Consider the following 20,009-nt stretch of genomic DNA (forward strand, 5'->3'; position numbering starts at 1 on the left):
TTTCTGTGTGTTATCAGAGTGAGGAGACTTTTCTGACAAGTTGCCTTCACCTTCTCTCAGACCTTCATTTCTCAGTGTACCAGGCCTTGGCTCTTTGGAAGACAGCACATGATCAAATCTGGATAAACTCTGATCTGTGACTTACATATCTTGACGAGTCAGGCTGGCATTTTTGGAAAAACTTCGCCACTGGCATCTCAAACTAGCAGTACTTCACTAACTAAAACCAACACACTCAAGCTCACCACTGGGATTGGGCTGACCTGCGAACAAGGATCCCTACCTCTCCACCTCCTGCTCCCTCTGCTGGCACTTGTTCTCCAGACCCTAGGAACCAGCTTTTTCATCTCCAGTCTGTAACAGAAAGCTTCTGAGATTGAGTTAACTTGTTGACCAAAATTATTTCTGCAGGAAGCCTAAGTGCTAAGGGCTGCAAACTTCCCCACATACTTCAGAGGAGCTGAAGCTCTACTTCAGCATCTATGTTACTGGACATTACTTCACTAAGGATGAAGAAATATCAGCAGGACCATTAGTGCTCAGTTTACGCAATTTAAAGAAGAACTTGCCATGGTGGAGCAAGCCACCATTGCCATGGTCACGCTATGTGTTCGCCACCATCAAGAAGCTCAGGAGGAAATGAGTCCCATCATCATCCAAGACCAACTCCTCAAACTAGTCTTCCTTGGCACACTAAGGTGTGATCTTCCTTTGCAGCAGATATAACGTCAGGAGTTTTCTTATGCTTCCAGCATCTTTCCTTCCTTTATTAAATACTGCCCATGAGGGCTCACAGACCAGAGGCACGCTCTGGATCAACATAGCAACATTTCTCCCTTCATGGAAACAGAAATAGCTTTACTTAAAAGTGACAAAAGTCTGACATCAGGCTTCGCAATGCTACATCCCGGTGGGTCTACACAGTCACAGCAAGACTAAGCCAGACACCAAAGAAACCCCAGTGAAGCCCACAGCTCCAGTGCCAGCACAGGCACTAGCTGCGTGTGGGCAGAGTGCTTTCCCATCCGACATCTGATCAGACCTAATTTAAGATGGAAGTTAGTGGTTCCGTACCTCACTAATTCACAGTTTCAGGCCAAGTTTGGCATTTAAATCCACGTTAAACTGTGCATGACGGGGAAAGGACAAAGAGGGTGAGGTATCTACACCTACATGGCCTTGAAGGTAAAGCACCATTGAAACATAGATAGAAAAGGGAAAAAACACTCCTTTGGGGAGCGGGAATTCATTTTGTCCCTTTGAGCAAACAGCATACTTTGTAAAAAGTAAAAAAGCAGCCTGCAAAACCACTGAGCTCTCTACCATAACTCTTCCAGCTGTTGAAACCTTCACCGCCTTGTTCTCACCACAGGTGAGAAAGATGCATGTCACAATGTGTATTTCTCCTTCCCTCTCTGGGAAGAGCAGCTGAAAGTTTAAAAGCAATTTTGCCTTCAACAATTAATGCACCTGCCCTAACCTGACAGAGATTTGGTTCACAGGACTTAGTGTCAAGACTGAAAAAAGACTCCTCCAGCTTACTCCTGTAGCTCTCCTCTCCAAAGCAGCTCCTGCTCTACCAACCACTGCTCCCCAAAGCAAAGTGTCTCTGAGGTATGAGAATCAGGGAGAAGATCTGAGGTAATTGTAGCTTAAAGAATGACAGCTTTCAATAGAGAAATAAAGTCTCTAAAATCTGCCTGCTGACTAAGGAACATACACAACGCACTTTGGAGAGAAACTTAGTGACCCACTGCGTTCATTTGACATTTGACAGTTTTAGGAAATAAAAAATATGCTATCTGTAATACACATGAGATTCAATATTCAGTATTCAAAAAGGTATTGCAAAGTCTGCAGGATTAGAACAAAGCAGGTTAAAAGCTGAATGCAAGGAAGCGAACGTGACACACCAGCACGAAAACACGGCATTCAGTTTTAACATGCACTGTGGAAGCAGTAAATCCTGTAACACCTTGTCTTTTACAGATTTAAAGCCCACAGATGCATCAAGGAGAAACTGGACTGCATTCTCTCCAAAGAAAAAGCAATTCCCAGGGGGAATTGGGTTATGCACTCACACATCTTGGATACTTCCATCTCAGCTGCACTACTGAATTCGGAATGAACTGACACTGAACAACTGAGGTGTCTTCCATCAAAACCCCAGAGGTAAAGGAACCTGAGTGAGACCAGGAGCGACACAGCAAGACCGATGGAAACATTCAGTAGCTCTTCCGTTCTCTCCTCTACCAACTAGATCATTGGAACAAAGTCAGCCTAGCTTTCTGCAGAGTTACGGCTTGTGATAGATGGGGTTTTGTGGCCAAGTATTTCCAAGTTCCACCCGGAGACTCCGTAGCTGTGGCATCTATAGTCCCTTCCCATGTAGCTTCTCTAGCACCAGGAGGCTGGAGGCCATGCTGCAGCCCTTCTGACAGATACAGCACTTGGCAAGTGCCTCCTTCGCCCAGTCCTCCTCACAAAACTCACAGGAATAATCTATCATATCTTTAGGTACCCACCAGACTCACTTCAAATTAGGTAAGTTGGAAAGCTGCTGGGAAAAGGACAAAGAGGACAAAAAGAGTTTGATCACAGAACACAAAAGAAACTCACTATTGTCTTTTTTAAAAAAAAACCCAAACAATAATATATTGCATGAAAATCTCTATGCACCAAAACCATCCTTGCAAATCTCATTTACTTACAGATTTGGCCACTATTATCTCACTATTGGAGAGGGACTTTTTACAAGGGTGTGTAGTGATAGGACACGAGGCAATGGCTTTAAACTGAAAAAGGGGAGATTTCGATTGAATATGAGAAAGAAGTTTTTCACTCTGAGAGTGGTGAGGCACTGGAACAGGTTTCCCAGAGAAGTTGTAGATGCCCCATCCCTGGAAGTGTTCAAGGCCAGGTTGGATGAGGCTTTGGGAAACCTGGTGTAGTGGAGGGTTTCCCTGCCCATGGCAGGGGGGCTGGAACTGGATGATCTTTGAGGTCCCTTCCAACCCTAACCATTCTGCGATTCTATGATTCTATCAGCTTACTTTATACGCTCTTTGAAGAAATAGTCACACACCATATTTTGTAAGCACTCTTAGAGATTTTCTATCCCCACATGCAATTCACACACTTTTCATGCACGGGGACGGCTTTACAGCCCAACAGCAAGTTTTCCTTCAAGTTTCGTGTACTGCATCAAGAGTGAATATAAATTAGCAGCAACCGCTAGAAGTCGTACAGGCTAATTACAGCCAGAGCATTTGCTCAGCACAGCAAATCTCAGAACACAGAGCTGCTGGCTGCATCCCAGGAACCCCAACAGCTCTGATTCCATGTGCCTCAGCTCACAGTTCAACTCCTCAGGTGACTAAACTCACTCCAACAGCACCATCTACTGTTACACTACATCAATAATTGATTTTACATTATTGCTTCCTTGACCAAGGAAGTCTAGAGCCCGGCTCTAAATTAGAATAACTTACAATGTTTGCGGATTAATTCTACAGTAAACTATTTTGGAACATACATTTATTATGAAGGTTTGTATCCTTTGTCTATATCCTTCTTAGTGGCTTACTTCGAGGACTAAACATCTAATTTTTAAAGCATATTATTTCTGAAGGACTCCTCAAATACCCATGACTGTCAGAAATGTATTTAAGATGTGCTTCCAAGGAAAAAGTGGTAACCATTCAGGGAAGAAAACTGAGCAGCCTAGATCTCCCAGTAAGTAACATCAGTATTTTCATCATCATTTAAAAGACAACAGATGCAGCAACCCAGTGTTGCTAAGGAAAATAATAGCTAATTGGAAGAAAAATCTAAAATCGTTTTAAAGGAGGTTAAAAAAGTCTCAAAGATCTTGAAGTTATTTTATAAAAACTAAAAAAAAAAGTCATTCAGGTGGGCTGATGTTTGACATTAGGAGAAAGACTTATTGGACACATTTCCTTCTTTCCCACCACAATCCGTTATCAAGCTCAGCTCAGACACTTAAACTCTCAAGTTCTACACACCAGGTTTGCATATTTATGTTATTAATATGGATTGGATACAAATTTGCAGCCAGAAGGGTAAGTAATTTTTTGTAACACATTTATCAACTTGATACAGTCAGGTATTTCTTAACAATACTGTCTCTTATTTTCAAACTGTACCAATCCAGTACCTTTGAAGGGATTTAGTGTACAAACATAAACAGAAGTTACATATCAAATAATAAATAAAGTTTTAAATAATTCTTTAAATACATTAAGATGAATTCTCTCCTCCAAGTTATGCTCTGAATGCATCAATCACAAAGCAAGGAACTCGCTATATATTTGCAAACACGGGGTGCTTACCTTTTTAACTATTCGAGACACATGCTGATTCTGCAACCTGCAAAAGAGGAATCACAGTCAGAATTTTTTTTCTTTTACAAATTTATGTGCATTATAACTCCTGACATTAAAAGGGACAAATTTCTGATTCTGTAACAATAAACAGTACATACCGCATACACACAGTCACAGAGCCAGCTCCCTTGTAATCCCAGCAAAGCAAGGGGAGAAACAATTCTGGACATTTTTGGTTGGAAAAAATAGTAATTAAAAAAACCCACAACACCTATCTGCAATCTCTGCACCTTCTAGCAAAGGGTCAGCAAAAAATATGGCCAATAATGGCTTAAAACTAAGATCAACCTCTATGTTATCATGGCCAACTTATCCTGCAAGCAAATCTAAAGGTGTTTGGTGTTTTTTTTTTTAAATTAGATCTTAAATTGTATTTTCAGTGGTTGATTTTAATCCATATAAAGAACATCTCACAATACAACCCCCTTTTCAAACACCAGTTTCTTGATACTACTGGTATCAGCTTGCATTCTCCTGAAGTTCCTGCAAAACTGGGAAATCCCTCAACTATCAGCAATGAGGTAGAAAAGAAATGTCAGATGCAGGGTAAGGAGGATACAGGATAACGGGAAGGACGAATGCTACAAGAAATTTTCTTTTATTTCCATGAATACATATAAACCGCACATCTGTTCAGTCAGGAACCGAAGGCTTTATTCTTATAGATAACCTCTTAGTTACAAGAAAATATTTATGTGAGTTCATCAGTGTGAAGATACACTCTTCTGAAATGGTTCAGCAAACCACAGAAGCTATTTCCAAAGCAACAGAATATTCCAATATTCTGGAATTGGGCTACGCAGCCCAACACCCAGGCAGTCCAGCAGTTGGTCAGAAAGGTGACACCTCTGTACCTGTAAAGGATTTTGATATTTGCATCTTGAAAAGACAAAAAATCCCTGCTGTTCCACCTCCCACAAGAGGGTGCTGGCACCTACAAAAACTGCCACTAAATTTAAGTTACAGAGAGTGCACAGCACAACTACAGACACTACAAACTGATGGATGCAAATATCATATCGTAAACTGGTTTGGTGAGGTCAGACAAGAAGTGATCCAACATGATATCTGAAGTCCATATTCTAGAACACTGAGTTAATTCAATCTTGGCTTTTTTAAAGACATTTCCATTTCCCAACACTTTATGGTGGCATTTTTCAATAATCCAGAAAAATATGCCAATAATACACTGGTCTTAGCATGAAGTAATAAAAATGCCTGGAAAGCTCAAGGCAGTGTCAGCTGGAGTCAGCTTCCCATGCTGCAACCAATTATGCTTGAGCCCAACAAACGGGGACACAGTATTTACAGCATGATGATTTACCATTTCCTTTCATATTTTCCCAACCTAGCAGCCCCATATCAACAACAAAAACTCTTCCAAACCCTTGGAATACAAGCTATAAACTAGGTGTGATGTGAAATTCCAGTATTTGTGGCAACACCCACCAAAAAAATTGATTTTTTTTAAATGAGTTTTTGATAATTGTCTTTTTACATGAGCATTACTTTAAATAAAGTTGTAATTAATCCTGAGACAACACACCACTCGTAATTTTTAATTAAGTTTTCACATTAGTATAACCTCAAGTTGTTTTAGAAATTCTATTCCTTATATGCCACATTAGATTCTGAGTTTCAGACAAATTAAACGAGCACATTTATGAGACTTGGAACTTTTATCACTAAGTACAAAAAATCCTTACATATTGGCAGCTGCGGATAGTTTTACAGGGTAAGAACCAGCCCACAGGCACGACGCGTAAGGAACAGCTTTACAGTAGTACTTAAAAACACATCCACAGTGAAAAATCCAAACATTTATTTTCCACCTCCCAGTTTTCTAGCTGGCAAACCACCACAGTCCAAGTCCGGGCTGAAGGAGGTGAGCGGCAGCCTGCAGGACGGGCAGGCAGCACCTTTGCCCACCCCTAAAGCACTACACTCACCTGCTCAACACCAAGGAAAAAAAATAACAGCTTATTTTAATTTTTTGTTTGTTTTAAAATAACACTTATATTTTATCTCAGATGACCTGGGCACACCGTGCTGCTCGCACTGGGTTTTCGCAGCGGGCAGAGCCATGCGTGCAGATGAGGCTCAGGGCTCCAGGGGCGTTCGCTCAGCAGAGGATTGCTCTGCCCTGAGGTTTTGTGGCTCTCGCCCCAAGGTCAGCAGCAGCAGAGGCATGGAATCACGGAATGGTTTGGGGTCAAAGGGACCTCAAAGATTATCCATCTCCAACCCCCCTGCCATGGGCAGGGAAACCCTCCACTACACCAGGTTGCTCAAAGCCTCATCCAACCTGGCCTTGAACACTTCCAGGGATGGGGCAGCCACAGCTTCTCTGGGCAGCCTGTTCCAGTGCCTCACCACCCTCTGAGTGAAAAATTGCTTCCTTAGATCTAATCTAAATCTCCCCTCTTTCAGTTTAAAGCCATTGCCCCTTGTCCTGTCACTACACACCCTTGCAAAAAGTCCCTCTCCAGCTTTCTTGTAGCCCCTTCAGGTACTGGAAGGCTGCTAGAAGGTCTCCCCGGAACCTTCTCTTCTCCAGGCTGAAGACTGAGACAGGCTGACTCTCTCAGCCTGTCTCACTAAAGATGGTGGAGGAAAAAAAAGAGACTTGTAACACCTTAAACCAGTAAAGATGCTAAATAGGAAAGAATGGGAAATAACACTATGCTGCAAAACCCAGGAACAAACCTCTCATCTCCAACATGTCCTACCTGGCCCTGCCTGGTGGCAGACGGAAACTTCAGGGCTTGCTCTAGTCATAACATGCTTCCCCACCACCTTTTGCAGGGAGATTGGTGTTTGCCAGTCAGAAGGGACTCCTCTAGAAGCTCAGCACCTCCCCACAGCATCTCCACATCATTACTTCCCAAAAAAATCAGTAAACCAATTCTTAGTCCCTTATGAATGTCAGGAAAAAGGCCCCAAAGACACACGCGCACGTCACCTCGGTGGCATTTTCTTCCCTCATGAAACTACGATTGTCATTTTAATACAAGTTTTTCCTTCTGCCATGGACAGGAGTAAAATAAACACTTCAAAAGCAAGCCTGAGAAGAGTTCTTCTTTTTCATCACATGGCTGTAATAACAACTAAAAAGCAAAACAAATGGAAATCAAGTGACTTCTGAACAGCTTTGTTTCTAAAAATGACTCATGAGTTTATTTACCCAAAAAAGCTTGGAAACACATCCAACATGATTTCTCCCAGGGCAGCAAAGGATACTTGAAACCCATTTGGAGAACATGTCATGCTGGACATTTAGGCCTTTCTGGAAATACTAACTGATTAAAGCTCAACTAAGAAAGTTTCAGGGCAACGAGAATCGAAAGCAGACACCTGAGACCTAACTCCATTGCACAGACTGCATCTCACACGTGTGAAACAGCAACTCTAGCTTCCTGGAGGTAACCTGCCAGCCCCTTTGAAAACTTCCTTAGGAGACAGGCACTGAGAAGTGCGTACAGCTAAAATTTCGAGGTCTTCATTGGTCAAAAAAAAGTCCTAAAACATCTGAGAAAGGAAAAAGATTCAGGGCTCTCCTTAAGCAATGAAGATCTCCTTCCTTGAAGGCAATGAAGCCTCCTTGGCTGAGCAGATGGCAGGGGTCCTGCGACTCCAACCCTACAGCTATCACAGTCACCTTGCCCGAACAACACGCTGCCCCATCCCAGCAGCCACCAGCCCATCCCAGGCCCATCTCCTCCAGCACAGAAGCACACTGCCAGGCAGGGACCCATGTTATGGGATCAGAGGATGGGATGCTGTGATAGTTTGATGGGGGGGGTGTTCTGGTGGCAGGGGAGGGGATTTGCTCCCTGTGCCACCAGATCTGAGTCCCATCCCCCCCGGGGGAGTTGAGCCAAATTGGCGCCTCTGCGAATTGCCCTATTTAAGTTGGGACAAAGGGGCGGGAAGGGGCTTTTTGCTCAGGAGCGAGGAGAGGGCAGGAGGGCGCTGCCCTCGCTCCCGGCTCCCGGCCGAGCGGCCGCTCGGGCCCGGGCCGGCGCCATGTGCTCAAGATGGCGCCGGGGGAGCCGCATGGGGGGCTCGGGAAGCGCCCCGCTCCCGGGGTGCCTGCCGGGCCGAGCTTCCCCAGAGAGGATTAATATCTAAGAGAAAACAACCACAACGACCGGGTCAATCAAGATGGAGCAGGAGGAGGTGTGCTGGAGCTGAGGTTTCCCTTGCAATCGGTGTGAGATGGCAGGCGGCCCCCCTGCAACCAGGGTGTACTCGGCGGAGCAGAGACCCACTCGTGGCCCGTGGAGAAACCCACGTCGGGAAGGAGATGCCTGAGCCCAGGAGAGGTCGTGGAGCAGGGGATGCGCGACCAGGTACTGTTGATAATGGGGCATGGAATGCACGACGAGGTCGTGGAGGCATCTGGAGTCCGTGGGACGGCCCACGCCAACGCGAGTGGCAGCAGCTCCCTAAGGGGCCGAGACTGGTAAAGCCCGAACTGGTGCGATCCATGGGGAAGGATTGCAATCCTGCGGGCAGGACTCACGTTGGAAAAGTTTGGGGACTTTTTTTTCTTCATGAGTAGGGGATCCACCGAAGCAAGGGAAAAATGGTGTAAAGACTCCTCCTCCTTTAAGAAAGGAGCAGCAGTTAACATCATGGATGAACTGACCTGCACTCCCCCATTCCCTGTCCCCCTGCGCCACCTGGGGGGAGGTTGAGCCAGGAACGAAAGGAAACAGGGGATGGGGAGGTGTCGTTTTAAGATCTGGCCTTGTTTTCTCTTTCCTCCTCTCAAGTAACCGGTTTCGTTCCCTTATGTCTCCTGTTAAGTAACTGTTAATAAATTGTTTTGTTTTATGAAGAGAGCCTGAGTCATGTTTTGCCCGGGACCATGGTTGGTGGGTGCTCCCTCTCGGTTCTTGTCTCGACCCTCAGTCCAAAAAACCACGACAGATGCCCCTTCTGGGCTTCTCTGCAGGGAGCCACAGCTCAAGGTCCGAGGTGTGACACCAGCAGAGGAGTCAAGGAGAGCCAGCACCCTCCTGTTGGACACACACACAAATGTGTCCGTGTTCCCCTCCAACAACTTACAGTGATCTTCCTGTGTATTTTAAGTTTGCAAGATGCTAGACGCATCGATTTTGGGGAAAAAAGGATGGCCGATAGCAGAGATCTCCAAAACACACGCCCACAAGGGACACGAGGTCCCACCTCGAGACATAAACCTACAAAAAACACCCCAAGGTGGCAAGGCAACTATCTGGAGGCACTCACCAACAGCCATGTGGACAGGACTTCCAATCTTTACATATTTACTTGCCTACTTATTTTACTTTTACAGTGTTGAAAAACACAGGTAAGCTGCCGACACACCTCACGCGTCCACACGACAAAACCCACAGGTACATTAAATCTGGCGTCCTCTGCCCTTCCAATTTTAATGCTGGCTCAGGAAATAGCGCTGCTTAGAGGTGGAAAGCCAACTGCACTGCTCACGCTCAGTTCTGCTCCATGTAATCCCGACGCAGGCTGTGCCAAGACATTGTGCAAGCAAGTCACACAAGAAACTCAAAAGAGGGTGTATTTTTCATCCAGGCACATCCACGGTTTTTGCTAACTGATTTACTCCCTCCCTAGGCACCAGAGGAGGTTTTTTTATTAACTAAAACAGACTGGCTTCAGCCTCTCAAACCCTGATTAAGGCAAGCAGATGGAAGAAACCTTTACTCTAGGTAAAGGACCTATTCCTCCGCTGGGACACAAGTGACCACCAACGCACTCCAGTTGCAAAGCAAATGCAGCTGATTGCGACTGGTTGTATTTAATTTGCAGAATTTGTCTCTCTGAATATTTTTTCTATACCATTATCTTCTCCTTCAACTAGGAATCTTTTCTGCTTCCAACTGCCACCATCAATTTCCAAAGGAAAAGGTGCCTCCAGTTTTGAGACCAACCGTGAACAGCTACCAGGGCTTTGGTCCTGCTCTTCATCTTCTCCCATTCTCCCAAGGAATACAGGGAAGAGGTGCCTTCATGGCAGATTTGCTCCTTACCCCAGGAAACTATAGCGTTCTCCTGCAATAGAAGACAGGACATATCTTTTCATACACAAAGGGGACAAGTCTCTGCCATAAACTATAAACTCAGTTCAACAGCGCAACTACAGAACCGGGTTTTCCTCTGGAAATAGTTTTTCTGTCTAAATACAACAAAAGAATTTCATGATGGTACTTACCTTAATTTACCAATTCAGTCTGATAACAGCCCAAATCCGAACCACAATCACTGTATGTCTTTTGAATTGCTCACTTAAAATCCTGAAACAAAGTATGAAAGACCAACTCCCAGTGTATTAACACGTGGCTCCGTGGCTGGTGTCACTGCCACAATTTTGGGTTTTCGATAACGAGACGGCCTACATGGCACCAGGCTTGCTGGCATCAGATGGGATTTCCTTTTCTCAAAGAGGGACGAGGGTCTTGGCTCCTAGTGGGGCTCATTGACAGGGCTTTAAACTAGATTTGAAGGGGGAGGGGGTTGATCAAGACACGCTGAGAGCACCTGAGAGTGGCAGAAAGGAATTCCAGCCAGTACATCAGGTTCATTGGGAGCCCAACTTAAATGCCTCTGTGCAAATGCGCGCAGCACGGGGAATAAACAAGACGAGTTAGAGGTGTGTGTGTGCCTGTAGGGCTATGGTCTTACTGGAATCACGAAGACGTGGTGGGATGGCTCCTATGACTGTAGTGTTGGAATAGAAGGATACAGGTTCTTTAGGAAGGACAGGCAGGGGAGATGAGGAGGAGGTGTCACCCTCTATGTCAAGGATCAGCTGGAGTGCATGGAGCTCCACATGGGAATGGATGAGGAGCTGACAGAGAGCTTATGGGTTAGGATTAAAGGGAGGACAGGGACAGTCGACATAGTAGTGAAGGTCTGCTACAGGCCACCTGACCAGGAAGACAGAGTGGATCAGGCTCTCTATAGACAGACAGGAGCAGCCTCATGTTCACAAGCCCTGGTCCTCATGGGGGACTTCAACCGTCCCGGTATCTGTTGGAGGGATGTCAAAACCAGGATTGCAGGGCACATGCAGCCCAGGAGGTTCCTGGAATGTGTTGATGATAATTTCCTTCTTCAAGTGATAGAGCAACCAATGAAGAGAGGTGCTTTGCTGGGCCTTGTTCTCACCAGCAAGGAGGGCTGGTAGGGAATGTGAAGTTCAAAGGCAGCCTTGGCTGCAGTGACCATGAAATGAGGGAGTTCAAGATCCTTAGGGCGGTGAAGAGGGAGCTCAGCAAGCTCACTACCTGGGACTTCAGGAGAGCAGACTTTCAGGGATCCTCTTCAGGGATCTGTTTGGTAGAGTACCATGGGATAAAGCCCTGGAGGGAAGAGGGACCCAAGAAAGCTGGTTAATGTTCAAGGATCACCTCCTCCAAGCTCAGGAGCTGTGCATCCCAACAAAGAGGAAGTCAGGTAGGAACACCAGGAGGCCTGCATGCATGAACAAGGAGCTCCTGGAACAACTCGGACACAAAAAAGAAGCCTACAGAGGGTGGAAGTAAGGACAGGGAGCCTGGGAGGAATACAGAAGAAACTGTCCAAACAGCCAGGGATCAGGTCAGGAAAGTTAAAGCCCTGATAGAATTAAATCTGGCCAGGGACATCAAGGGCAACAAGAAAAGCTTCTATAGGTACATCAGTGACAAAAAGAGAACTGGGGAAAACATGGGCCCTCTCCAGAATGAAACAGGAGCCCTGGTTACTCAGCATATGGAGAAGGCTGAGGTTCTCCATGACTTTTTTGCCTCGGCCTCCACTGGCTTCACAGCCTAAGTCACAGAAGGCAAAGGCAGGGACTGGGAAAATGAAGAACCGCCCACTGTAGGAGAAGATCAGGTTCGAGATCATCTAAAGAACCTGAAGGTGGACAAGTCCATGGGACAAGATGAGGTGCATTTGCGGGTCCTGAGGGAACTGGCAGATGAAGTTGCTAAGCCACTATCCATCATATTTCAGAAGTCGTGGCAATCTGGTGAAGTTCCCAACGACTGGAAAAGGGGAAACATAGTCCCCATTTTTAAACAGGGAAAAAAAGAAGACCCAGGGAACTACAGGCCAGGCAGTCTCACCTTTGTGCCTGGAAAGATCATGGAGCAGATCCTCCTGGTGACTACGCTAAGGCACATAGAAAATAAGGAGGTGATTAGTGACAGCCACCATGGCTTCACTAAGGGCAAATCCTGCCCGACTAATTTGGTGACCTTCTACGATGAGGTTATGGCATTGATGGATAGGGGAAGAGCAACTGACATCATCTACCTGGACTTATCCAAAGCATTTGATACTGTCCCACATGACATCCTTGTCTCTAAACTGGAAAGATATGGTTTTGATGGATGGACCACCCGGTGGACAAGGAAGTGGCTGGATGGTCGTACTCAAAGAGTTGTGGTCAACGGTTCAATGTCCACGTGGAGGCCAGTGACGAGTGGTGTTCCTCAGGGGTCAGTACTGGGGCCAGTGCTATTTAACATCTTTGTTGGTGACATGGACAGTGGGATCGAGTGCACCCTCAGCTTGTTTGCTGACAACACCACACTGACCTGGTGTTGTGGACACGCTGGAGGAAAGGGATGCCATCCAGAGGGACCTCGACGGGCTGGAGAGGTGGGCCTATGAGAACCTCATGAAGTTCAACAAGGCCAAGTGCAAGGTCCAGCACATGGGTCAGGGCAATCCCAAGCACAAGTACAGGCTGGGCAGAGAATGGATTGAGAGCAGCTCTGAGGAAAGAACTTGGCAGTGCTGGTGGATGAGAAGCTCAACACGAGCTGGCAACGTGCACTGGCAGCCCAGAAAGCCAACCGTATCCTGGGCTGCATCCAAAGCAGCGTGGCAAGCAGGTCGAGGGAGATGATTCTGCCCCTCTACTCTGCTCTCGTGAGACCCCCCTGCAGTGCTGCGTTCAGCTCTGGGGTCCCTAACACAAGAAGGACATGGAGCTGTTGGAGCCGGTCCAGAGGAGGCCACGAAGATGATCCGAGGGCTGGAGCACTTCTGCTATGGAGACAGGCTGAGAGAGTTGGGGTTGTTCAGCCTGGAGAAAAGAAGGCTCTGGGGTGATCTTCTAGCAGCCTTCCAGTACCTGAAGGGGCTACAAGAAAGCTGGAGAGGGACTTTTTAAAAGGGTGTGTAGTGATAGGACACGAGGCAATGGCTTTAAACTGAAAGAGGGGAGATTTAGATTAGATATAAGGGAGAAATTCTTCAGTCTGAGGGTGGTGAGGCACTGGAAGAGGTTGCCCAGAGAAGTTGTAGATGCCCCATCCCTGGAAGTGTTCAAGGCCAGGTTGGATGAGGCTTTGGACAACCTGGTGTAGTGGAGGGTTTCCCTGCCCATGGCAGGGGAGTTGGAACTAGATGATCTTTGAGGTCCCTTCCAACTCTAACCATCCTATGATTCTATATAAAAAAATAGTTTGGGGAGAAGAGGACATACATGCTGGAACTGGAAAAAGCCTTTAAGTGCAGTTTATACACAATACAAAGCTCTCAAATATGTCTCCTTCCCTTGGCACAAAACAAACTTTTTTAACCTGTGTATATCAAGCATCTGTTTGTAAGACAGTGTCACCAAGTTCACTGACATTTCAAAAGCTACGAAAATTCAGCAGCTATTAAGCAACAGGAATCAGGTTAGTATCCATGGGGGAAAAAAGAGTAACCTACTCCATGAAGTAATATCCAAGCTATTACTGCTTTTACCGCAGGTCAAATCTTATTTGATAATAAGATTACATTTATCATTTGTTTTGGAATACTCAAAGATTCAAATGTGTTCAGGAACAAATACAAATGTAAATTATTTTTTCAAACATTCTCCCATCAAAAAACAGTTTCACATATTCACATAATATCAACAAGGAACTTATCATTTCTGATTTTTATTTTTGTGATCCACTATATTTGAAAAAGTCTATTAACAATGTGTTGACGTACTCGTTATTTATGGCAGCCTAAAGCCTGACACAAAATTTCCATACCGAAATAACATTATTTCAAAATCAAAGATTTTAATGCCACTCCTCCTTTCCACAGGATCACGACATCCCACGTGTGTTACCTTGGAAGATAATGTAATTGAAGCCAAAGCAATTATTCCCATGAGCAGAATGACCATAAATGTCTTAAGGGGAATCTAGGCTTTAATCTCGTTCTTTGTGATTTCACTGTAGCTGATGTTTAAACTTCGACATCGCTCATTTGGCTGTTTTAAACATTTTTCAAATTGAAATATTTTACAGTGTAATCTCGAGACTAAGAAGCAACTTTTGAAATAGAAAGGAATTTTAAAAATCAATTGAAAGTAACTTCTCTGTTCCATATTAGTACTTTTTAGACAACAGCTACAAGAAAAAGACTAGTCTGGACTACAGACAGACTTGTGGACGAGAATTTAGGCTAGAGAACCGGCAGGAACAGGACAACTCACCTGTCCCAGCCGCACCGACCAATTCTGACGCTGGAAGATGCTCCACTAAGATGTGGATGTTCCTGCACCAACTGAGAAAGCTGCTGAAAGTTGTCTGCTGCTACGGTGAGTGACTGGGGCTTTCTGCTCAATGGAGCCTGAAAAAAATACCCGTAAAACCCTCCTGCATGCTTGTTCTACATACGTTCAGCATATACTAAAGGACTGTAAATCTTTCTTCATCTGAACAACAGCGATATTTTTAAGGCTTCGGAACAAGGCAGGCTGAATATTTTCATTCTTACTTCCTCCCTAGGGCAAAGATAAGATGCCTGTGAGCTACATGGATGTTTTGTATCTTAAACATTAGACTTCAGAAAAACGCCTCAGATGTCGATGTTTAGTAAAAAGCTGCAAAATACTTATCACTCAGTTTAACAGTGTTCGAAACCATGGCATTAAATCTCGCATCAAGGACATACGAATATCTTCTCTAGCCTTTACCATGGAAGGTCACTCTCCACTGCCTCAGGACCTCGGAAACGATGCATCTTAGTCATAGACTTCAACTTTTAAATGCAGGACAGGATGGCCAAGCCGCTGCCAGGCAGAAAAGCACACTGCTGCTGTGAACTGCCTCCAGCCTCCCAGCAGAACAAGGAGCTGCTGACGAAGCTTGGAGACAGACCAGTAATTAGCAAAGGTGGGATGAAGTATGCCCTCGCCAAGCAGTGCCTGGTAACAAGGAACACTTCACCAGGAGCTCCCAGACCACTTCTGCAGCCTGAAGAACCAGCAGGATTTACTGCTGGATTTCAAAGCAGAGCACTGAGTGAGACTTGGTCATGTATCTGCACCTGACAAAGGACAAGTGACATGAAGGGGATTAAAAAGCCCCCTCCTGTCAACAAGATTCAAAGGCACACCCACACACACAAATGACTGCAGGCAAAAAAAAAAAAAATCTTATGCAGGCCAGCCAATGAATTTCATTGATTTTATCAGTGAGAAGATTAGAAGGCACCTTGATTGCAGTTTGTTGCGGCCATACAAAGATAAAACAGCACAAGAGGGTGCTGCAACTTCAGTAAAAAGAGCACACCAAGACAAAACGTACAGGCTGGAAATAGGGCTTGACAGAGATATTGTTTGTGCATATTCTGGGCACAGCCTCTGATATGAATCACAATGCTAACCGCTCTCCTGCGGCTCGCCAACAGCTTCTCCCACTGGGAGAAACAGCACGAAACTGCATCTGCCACACACAAAAAGCCAGGCAGCACTAACTAAAGGGGAGAAACAAAAATCGTGGATTCCACACGTGCACCAAAAGCCAAGGCACTCAACAGCAGCAGCAAGTGCTCTGCCGTCCCAGCAACCGCCCCACTCAGGCAGACAGGCTGTGGTCACTGCCAGGGCACACTTCATTATCATTATTTTTTAAATAAACGTTAAGTGTTTAACACAGGAGGATTTCAGAGCTCTTCAATTCTTTGGCTTCAACTTGCATGTTACAGGAAGTCCCTGCACAGGGAAGTTAAAAGATTGTGGAAGAAATCCAAACCACTTTGTTTTCCCGAACAAAGGACCAGGGCATGATTAGCTGGAAATCACATTTCCAGGTCAGTTGTTTTCTTCCTGATTCCCTATTTATGCTTACATACCCGTTCTGTGCTCTGGGCAGAGCTGGGGACTGCAGAAGAGCCATGTAGAAGAGCCAAGCTCCAAGAGAGCTGGGAAGGGGAAGAGTTGTCAAAGGCTGCACCAAGCCGTAATTTTTGCCCTTCTCTCTCACAACGGATCACTCACACACCAGCGCTGGCACACGGCTCTCCCCCACTGTCCCAGTCGGGCTGCAGCTGTTTTCACAGCCCAGCCCTGGGGCCGGACCATAAGGAAGGACTCTGACCTACCCGTGGGCACTCGGCAGCCCTTGCCCTGCCGCACAAGGCACGGAAAGGGGGGTCACGCGAACTGCCTCCATGCAGCGAGGAGCAAAAAAAATAGCGTCTGCATCTTAAATTGGGTTTTCTTCCCCACAGAGGCCTGCTCTCAGGCCAACGCAGCAGACAGGGAGAGCAGACAGTGTACACAGCAAGCCAAACTCGAAGCACCCCATGTTTGTGACTCAAGTCTCGCTGGCAGCATGCATTTCCACGGTGGCGGCTTCCAGGATTTTTGTGTGCGTGTCTCATCACTGCAATGTTTCTGGAAGAACCAGCTGTTGGACTTCTAAGAATACTCAAGTGTTATCTCTCACTTCTAAAATCACATTTCTGCTTTTCCCCCGCTACAAATATGAGCAGATTTGATGAACTTCAAGCTAACTTTTGAGAGGGCTCAACTCCCAGTGAGTCTTCTGAGTTTCTGGAAGCTTTCCTCAGGACCTGACAGTTGCAGCTGGCTTTCAGGGATCTAACACAAGACTAACTCAAACTGTCCCTTCCAGAGTAGCTCCTTGTGTTATTCAACATTAAATATCTGTATGTTAAAAAAAACCCCACCAACCACACTTATGGTGTAAAATCTGACTTCCATCACCACACTGGTGTGTGGGTAGAGTGTTTACCATCACAGAACATTAGACATTTTACAGCCACGTTGTGCAGAAATGGTACTTACCACCTTCTTACTCAAGAAATTGTAATACATCCCCGAGTTTGACAAGACCAGAAAGGGAAGCACTGGGTGGAGTTTGAACAGGGTAGTAGGAGAGAGAGAGAGAGAGACAGGGAGGATGCTGGCATGACCCAGGCACAGGTCAGGATGGCATGTCCAGAACAGACCCTTCTTGGCTTGCATTACTTGGGTACAGAAAGAGTTTTGAAAAATTCTTCTGTGTTGTGATTCTTGAGCACAAACCACAGCTAAGGGCAAATGGACTAAAACTTGTGAGCCTATTGAGACGGAGACTAGAGACTACAGAAGACAATTTTGATGCATTAGTCCCATAGGCTGAGCTGTCAGTAAGTAACTCACACACTCATTTTCAGAAGTCTTTTTGAGTTCAGATAAAATTTGATAAACACTTTTTCAGATAATATAATATCTCTCATTGAGTATTAAAAGTTGCTCCTCACAGTCAAAGGAAATGAGGCTAATGAGAGCAGAAATACTTACACCTACTTTATTTACTACCTAAATTATACAAAGTGGCCCCAAAGAATCTCCTAGCAAGACAAAACTGAAACTACATATATTTAAGAGGAGGATAATGAGGTCAGTGATGAAGGTTCCAGATACAGAGCAAATTTTTTCTTTGCTTTAGTGTGTTTTAAAAGTTTCATTAAAAAAAAAAGTAAATAGTAGGGCTGAAAAAGATTTGGTTAAAGGACTGAATCTTGAATAAAAACACAGATGTTTCAAAACTGAAATAATTAACTTCACTGGTCCACACAAAATACAAAATGCTTCTCCTAACTTATACCCAAAAAAACACCTTGCCCTGTGTTTGTGGGCTGTTGAGCCGATGTCCAGCGCTGCATAGCTTCCCAGTATGGAGATTCCCATACTGCTTGTGCATTTTCCCATCATCATTTTTTTTGGTTATCTTTACCCAGCTGCAACACCTGCTATAGCTACACACCAGGAGCTTCCCCATGTCTCAAACTGCTGCAGCTCTGGGTGCAGCCACAGCCAGGCTGGCACTCAGTAGGCACCTACTGAGCTGGCAGATGTGGTGATACAGTGCTCTTAACCATCAGGCTGTGCTCTTCCCCTCCCAGTAGAGCGAAGGCTGGCTTATATATATTTCAAGCTACCAATATTCGGGTCAATCCAACAAAACTAGAGGGAAACATAACATACAGCATTTAAGATTATGAGCTCAGCACATGCTGAAGTTGAAGTTACGATTCGTGGCTACCAGATTTTGTGTCTGCACTGTTCAGCAAAAAAAACCCTTGAATACAAGATCCAGGTGGTCCCAAAAATCAAAACAATTCAATGGCAGGGCATGAAGGTAAGTATTTCTCCACAAAAGCTGGGTGATTTGCTTCTCCAAAGTACAAGTCTCTTGTAACTTCATGAGAACTTTGCAGTTGACTCTCCCCTTCATTAGGAGAGAAAATACCACTTCTCTGACTTAACTATCACAGGTCACAGCAAATGCCATTTTCCAGTGTAAATCGGTTCCTACCTAACTAATCTCTTGGTTCTCCTGCCAAAAGCTGTGCTCTTCCATTTATTTTTTAGGAGTGTGGTTTCTCCACTCTTTGTGCTTTTACAGACAAGAGACCTTGCCAAATTCATTAGTTTTCCTTGAAGGTAGAAGGTTAGAGTTACTTAAATAATGGCCGCTTACAAGACTATACTATGGTAGTTACAGTTACCAGTAGTAGTCATGTTAGGAAAAAAGGCATAATTTAGCCTTTAAAAAAAGGACAAAAATATAAGTCCCATGGCTTTTTACCCTCACGAGTTAATCAAGTCTAATCTTAGTAATGGGTGAGAGAAATGATATTTCAGTTACGCACACTGAGCTTCAGAAGTTATTTTTAATACAATTTAGAGTAATTACATCATCTTGGTGGAGTTTTATTCTTTTGTTCCCACATCGGTTCCTCAACGTCAGTACTTCTGTGTGTACTTTCATCCGTGCTGCTGGCACTATCTGTACTCCCTAGGCAGTGCAAAGTCTACACTGCTGCTACTCCTGTTTGCTGGGATGAGACTTCATTTTAAATCCACAAAAGTGTTTTCCTGATTCACAAGCAATGCAGCCTCATAACTGCGATAACTGGGAAAGACGGACAAATATTTATGGTGGAAGATGCAAAAATTATTTTTGGAAGAAAAAAAAACAAACAACTTCAAATGGCAATTAATTCCTCTAGATATTAGTTGAGTCAACCGTTAAGACTGGCCGAAAAGAAAGCCCTACTGAACAACAGCAGGAGAAGCTTCAGAGAGGACCACATACCCCATGGGGCCCCAACGGCCAAACTGTGTATTATCATGTCCTACAGATCTCGAGCACATTGGTGAAGCACCGGTTAGAGGCAGGCATCCTGACCTCACCTGGATTTCAAAAGGCTTTTGCCAGTATCCCCCTCTCAGGAAACTGCACATCTTTCATAACAGTCACCATCATCGGTCAGATAGGGAAGTGGTAAGGGCTGGAGTTAACACCACTCGTATCAATA

At 45.0% G+C, this 20,009-nt stretch overlaps 1 protein-coding gene across 1 annotated transcript in view; it reads right to left on the reverse strand.

Moving 5' to 3' along the window:
• The window catches only part of ADARB1 (adenosine deaminase RNA specific B1), a 98,750-nt gene that overhangs the window by 63,943 nt on the left and 14,798 nt on the right, over nucleotides 1-20,009 (reverse strand). Inside the window, exons 2-3 of the mRNA XM_086615665.1 lie at nucleotides 10,343-10,463; nucleotides 4,353-4,389 (exon numbers count right to left, since the gene is read on the reverse strand). The gene's annotated coding sequence lies outside the window, so the exon portion shown is untranslated. The remainder of the gene's footprint in view (nucleotides 1-4,352; nucleotides 4,390-10,342; nucleotides 10,464-20,009) is intronic.

This window comes from Tauraco erythrolophus, chromosome 8 (assembly GCF_009769465.1).
Source record: "Tauraco erythrolophus isolate bTauEry1 chromosome 8, bTauEry1.pri, whole genome shotgun sequence".
In the NCBI taxonomy this organism is placed as follows: Eukaryota; Metazoa; Chordata; class Aves; order Musophagiformes; family Musophagidae; genus Tauraco; species Tauraco erythrolophus.